Source organism: Arachis hypogaea, chromosome 20 (assembly GCF_003086295.3).
Source record: "Arachis hypogaea cultivar Tifrunner chromosome 20, arahy.Tifrunner.gnm2.J5K5, whole genome shotgun sequence".
Taxonomy (NCBI): domain Eukaryota; kingdom Viridiplantae; phylum Streptophyta; class Magnoliopsida; order Fabales; family Fabaceae; genus Arachis; species Arachis hypogaea.
Window position 1 is genome coordinate 83,428,353 of NC_092055.1, and position 6,547 is coordinate 83,434,899.

Consider the following 6,547-nt stretch of genomic DNA (forward strand, 5'->3'; position numbering starts at 1 on the left):
AGATGGCTATCATCACCACGTTAGAAACCATGTTAACTTAGTTAACATGGATTCTAACTTGGGAAGTAGGGGCATCTTGGAACGTTAGTGACAAAGGTAAGTGTCACTAACGTTCTCGAAGGATTGGCAAGCCTACGTTAAGAGCCACGTTAACTAAGTTAACGTGGACTCTAACGTAGGGGGAAGGGAGGACTGTCAACGTTATTGGAAAAGGTGAGTCCCAATAACGTGTGCGAAGGACCAAGAGGCAACGTTAGTGGTCACGTTGGTGCCACTAACGTTGAAGTTAACGTGGATCATCCCTGGGTTAGGAACGTTAGTGAAAAAGGTGATTGTCACTAACGTTCTCGAACCCACACTCTCACTTAACGTTAACGCCACTAATGTCCTGAGCTAAAAACCCTGCCTAATTCACACTTTCTCTCTGCAAGTAAAGCTAAGCCCACTGAAGAGGATAACTGCTTCAAACTCAAGATCCATAGGTCCATATCCAAGACTTGAAGAACCAACTAGAAGATCAGAAGAGTAGTATATATAGGGGTAGTTTTGAATTAGAAAGAAAGCTTTTTGGGGAGTTGGAAATTTGAGAACTACTCTCTGTATAATTTACTCTGCACTTCTAGTTTATTTTTGAGAATGTATCTTCCATCTTTGTTTTCCATTTCCAGAGCTATGAACAACTAAACCCCCTTCATTGGGTTAGGGAGCTCTGTTGTAATTTGATGGATCAATATTAGTTTTCATTATTCTTCTTCTATCTTTTCTCTTGATTTTACTAGAAAGCTTTCAATCTTCATCCAATTGGGTAGTTATCTTGGAAAAGAAGCTATTCAGACTTGGATCTCTTCTGAACCTTGGAAGAGGAATGAAGAGATCATGCTAGAAATGCTTTCTCATGTTGGACCAAATTGGAGTTGGAAGGATATGGTGACTATAATTCTACCAACACTTGATTTGGAAATGCATGTGGTATAATCAGTGACCATACTTTATCTCTTCTCATGAGCAATTGACCAAGGAATTGGCTATTAATCAAGATTTGAGAGATTGAATTACAAGGAATTGTAATTCGATCACTTAAGATTGCCAAGGAGATCAATGAACGCATTGATTGAGGAAGAAATGAAAATGAACTTGATCCGGAGAATGCAACATCTCCTAAACCCAGTGAATTCCCCATTCTGATCTTACCCATTCTTTTTAATTTCTGCAATTTACTTTTATGAGCATTTTCTCCATTCCCATTTACAATCCTGCAATTTACTTTTCACCATTTATTTTCAGCTCTTTACTTCCAGCATTTACATTTTCTGCTATTTACTTTCCTGCCATTTACTTTCCTGCCATTTAATTTCATGCAACTCTCAAACCAAATTCTACTTAGCTCAACTAGAACATTCTTCCAATTAAAGTTGCTTGACCAATCAATCCCTGTGGGATTCGACCTCACTCTACTGTGAGTTTTTACTTGACGACAATTCGGTATACTTGCCGAAGGAAAATTGTTGAGAGACAAGTTTCCGTGCATCAAGTTTATGGCGCCGTTGCTGGGGATTGATTTTGTATCAACAATGATTAAATTGGAGGATAACTAGATTGAGCATTTTTCTTTTGTTTGATTCAAGTTCATTTGAGTAATTTACTTTCTGTTCAGTTATTTTCTTCCCCTTCCCCTACTCCTCTTTCTTCATTATTTACAATTCAATTCACTATCCCACTAACTGTTCGATATATTACATCACTCATACTAACAACATTTCTAACAAGAATAGTTTCTGCATCTATTTCCTTGCCTGTGCCTTGTTGGTTATATGACAGGGAGAAGAAGCGGGGCTTCAACTTTATTTGATTCTGAACCTGAGAGGACCTTCCTTAGATTAAGGAGGGAAGCAAGAGGAAAACGAGTAGTTGGTGCGGAGGAAGAGGAGGAATACTTTGAACCAGACATGGAGGAGAATATGGAGAACCATCATGAAGAAGAGGCTCACAACCATGGCCAAGAAGGTCCAGCACATTAGGCTGGGCAAGAGAGAAGGGTTCTGGGTTCGTACATCAATCCAAACCCAGAAAATTGCGGGAGTAGCATCCAAAGGCCAACCATACATGCCAACAACTTTGAACTAAAGCCACAGCTCATCACCCTTGTTCAGAACAATTGTTCATTTGAAGGGAGTGTCTAAGAAGACCCCAATCAACATCTAACCACCTTCCTGAGGATATGTAATACTGTGAAGTCTAATGGTGTTCATCCTGACACCTATAGATTACTTCTGTTTCCTTTCTCACTCAAGGACAAGGCATCTAAATGGCTGGAATCCTTCCCAAAGGAGAGTTTAGCAACCTGGGAAGATGTGGTGAATAAAATCTTGGCAAGATTCTATCCTCCTCAATGGATCAACAGGCTGAGAGCTGAGGAGCAAACCTTTAGGCAGCAAGATGGTGAGACTCTATATGAAGCATGGGAGAGGTTTAAGGACCTGACAAGAAGGTGTCCACCAGATATGTTCAATGAATGGGTGCAGCTATACATTTTCTATGAAGGCCTTTCTTATGAATCAAAGAAGGCAGTAGACCATTCATCTGGGGGATCTCTAAACAAGAAAAAGACCATTGAGGAGGCCATATATGTTATTGAGACTGTAGCAGAGAATGACTACTTCTATGCCTCCGAAAGAGGCAACACTAGAGGAGTGATGGAGCTAAACAATGTAGATGCACTGCTGGCCCAAAACAAGCTCATTACCAAGCAATTAGCTGACCTCACCAAGAAGATAGAGAGGAACCAAGTAGCAGCAATCACCACCTCATCAACAACCCAAGAAGGAGAGGATGAAGAAGCAGAGGGTAGTCAGGAGCAAGCCAACTACATTGGGAATTCACCTAGGCAAAATCATGACCCATACTCCAAGACCTACAACCCTGGTTGGAGGAATCACCCAAACTTTGGGTGGGGAAATCAACAAGATCAAAGCCAAGATCAGAGACGTCACAACCCCAACAACCATGCAGCTCACCAACAGTCCACACAGAGATCATATCAACACCACCCTAACAACACATCTCCACATCCATACCAAAACCAAAACAACCCTTCTCATCATTCCAATCCCAACCCACTATCATCTTAAGATAGACTCTCCAGAATTGAGACTCTACTTGAGGGCATATGCAAAGAGATTCAAGATAATAAAGTATTCAAGGAGGAGGTGCGAGCCAATATCAAGAATCAGGGAGACACCATCAAGAGGCTGGAATTTCAAGTGGGATACTTCTCCGAGTAGATTCCCAAACCTACTGATAGCTTCCCAAGTGACACAGAGAAAAATCCGAGAGGTGAAGCAAAGAAAGTCAGATGGGAAGATTGCAAGATGGTTACTATAAGTAATAAGGAGACTAAGGAAGAGCTGAACAACCCATTAGAACAACCTGAAGATACTTCAGCAGGAAAGCAGGGGGAGAATCATCAAGAAACCACAATTACACAGAAGGAGCTGACACAGAAGGAGCTGCTGAGACTCTATGCACCCTTTCCCCAATTACTAAATGGTTGTGTAGAGAAGAGACTATACTCAAGGTTTCTTGACATGTTTGCATCTCTCCATGTAAACATACCATTCATCAAGGCCCTCCAACAAATACCCTCATACATTAAGTATATGAAGGAGCTGCTGACCAAGAAAAGCTCACTCAAGGGAGGACAAACAATAGTGATGAATAAGGAGTGCAGTGCTCTCATTCAACCAGAGCTGCCTACAAATAGGAAGGACCCAGGGAGTTTCTACATCCCCTGTGCTATAGGAGAAACAATGTTTGATAAAGGACTCTGCGATTTGGGAGCAAGCATCAACTTAATGCCTTTATCCCTTGTGAAGAGGCTGCAGATCAATGAGATAATACCCACAGATGTAGTTATCAGGCTGGCTGACAAAACTTAAAAACAAGCAGTAGGAGTGGTTGAAAATATGCTGGTGAAGGTTGGAAAATACTTCCTGCCCACAGACTTTGTCATCTTGGACATGGAAGAGAGTCATCTCCACCCAATCATATTGGGAAGACCATTCCTAGCTACAGCTAGAGCACTTATAGATGTGGAGCGAGGGGAGCTAATTTTAAGGATTCATGATGAACAACTCACTTTCAATGTTTTCAGGCCCTCACAAGAAACAGATCAAGAGAACAAAGAACCAAGCAAAGATCACAGTGAGATACTGAAGGAAGAAACAAGTACTGAAGCACAACCAGTACATCTGGGAATCCCCTTAGTTGAGGAACAAGGCAATCAGCAGCTGTCACAGCTCAAAGAAAATCAGGAGGAACCTAAACCACTAGAGCTATATGAGACCAGCAACAAAACCTATTTGGAAGAGGAGGTCACAAAGATCAAGGCAACATCAAAAGGAACAAAGAAGAAGGTACCAAGGAGATGGAGGAACAAGAAGATCCCTACAGAGGACTTCTCCCCAGGGGATAAAGTAATCTCAGCTTACTCCCAGCCATTCCCCCCGATCTCCCCACCATCCCATCTCAGCTACCTTAAGTTTTTACCATCAATAGAGTTCTCTCCTTGGAACATGTGGAGATCTTTGATGAAGCCAATGGAGATAGATTTACTGCAAGGGGAAAGGACTTGAAGCACTACCAACCACCCTGATGGAGGCAGAACGTCAAGCTAGTGACGCTAAAGAAGCGCTTCATGGGAGGCAACCCATGTTTTACATGCTTTTAAAAATAGTTAATAATTCAAGAAGCATTGATGGGGAAATTGAAGGGTTCGGATAACACAAAAGAAAGATAGTACACACTTGTCTTCAAGGGGAATACATTGGAAAATGTGGCCATGCAACATTAGAAGAAGGATAGCTTGGAAACTGAACCAACCTATCATAAAATTGGTGATCCTTGTGCTCACCATTGCTAAACCCCATCCGTCCATCACACAACCACCTCGTCAATCTACACCTTTCATTCACTCATTACTTCCTTATATAAGTGAGTCCTAGTCTGTACTTCCCTTCACATTCCAAATCCCATTCCTCACACTACACACCTTCGTCATCCAAATCCCTTCATCACACCTTTTCCTAACCAACCAAATTCCTCATCTATCCGTACCTTCCACCCTCTTCACACCTCAACTCAAACTCATGGCATCATCAAGCTCCAAGAGGCAAAAGAGGAAGGAACCAGTGAAGAGCGTTCCTTTCGATGAGAAGACATTCAAAACTGCATTCTATGAACTCAAATTTGAACGGATAAAGCTCAAGAAGATACTGCCTGAGTTAACATTCCAAATTGACGAGGATGAGTGCCCACAGATTCCAGAGAAAATTGAACAAAGGGGTTGGCAAAGGCTTACGAACCCGGAGGGGAAGATAAATGCAAACCTCATCAAAGAGTTCTATGCAAATGTGGTCAAAAAAGACAAAACCAAGGCTCCCACCTTCAAAAGTTACGTAAGAGGGAGAGAGGTGGACTTCAGCCCCAATGCTATAACAAGGACTCTTCAGTTGAAATCACCACATTTTAATGAGCTTGGTTATCAAGCAAGAGTAAGCAAGACCCCTGACGATAATGAACTCGAACAAATTGTGAATGACATATGTGTTATAGGAGCTGACTGGGAAAGGTATGCGGATAAGAGACCCAGGTTCATCAAGAGAGGAGACCTCAGCCCTGAAGCCAAGGGATGGTTTGAACTCGTTAGGAGATCTATCCTCCCAGTAGCGAACAATTCAGAGGTCAACGTCACTCGAGCTACTATGGTACATTGCTTAGTACAAGGTGGAGATATCAATGTGCACGAAATTATAGCTGAAGGGATTCAAGAGTCAGCTGAGAAGATTGATTCGGGTGCCAGGCTTTGGGACCCCAGCACTATCCTCAGACTGTGCACAAAGGCCAAGGTTGTCTTCGAGGATAGCAACCCAGATTGGTTAAATCCTGGGAGGCTAATTACGTTTCAGCATCTACCTCATGTGACACCAGCCCAACAACAAAGAAGACCTCACATAGGAAAGCCAAAACCAAAAGGAGGAGCTCACCAAGAAGAGTCTCAACAGGAAGAACACCAACAAAGAGAATATTATGACCCAACCAACATAAACCTGAATCACATTCATGGAGCCATTGAGGAACTAGCAAGGAGTTATATGGAGGGACAAGAACAACAACTGCACATTCAAGCTCAAAGGATGGATCGTCAAGAAGAGCTCCTTTCTAATTGGATGAATCAACAAGGGGAGTGGCAGAAACAGCAAATGGAACATTATTCCCAGCTCACTCAAGCCATCAATCAAGTGTCTGAAAGGCAAGAGCGTCAAGATAAACGCCTTCAAGAACTCAACCAACGCCAGCTAGCTCAGACGAAGGCATTCAATGAGTTCAGTGTACTTAATGAAGGACGGTAACTACATAGGGAGGAGTTCAACATAAACACTCAAGCTAAGTTGAACTATATGTCTAGTCATATGCATAATCTACACTCTGCAATTCCTAGGTATGATGAGGTCCAAAAAGATTTCACAGAACAAGAGGAAAGGAAGGTGAA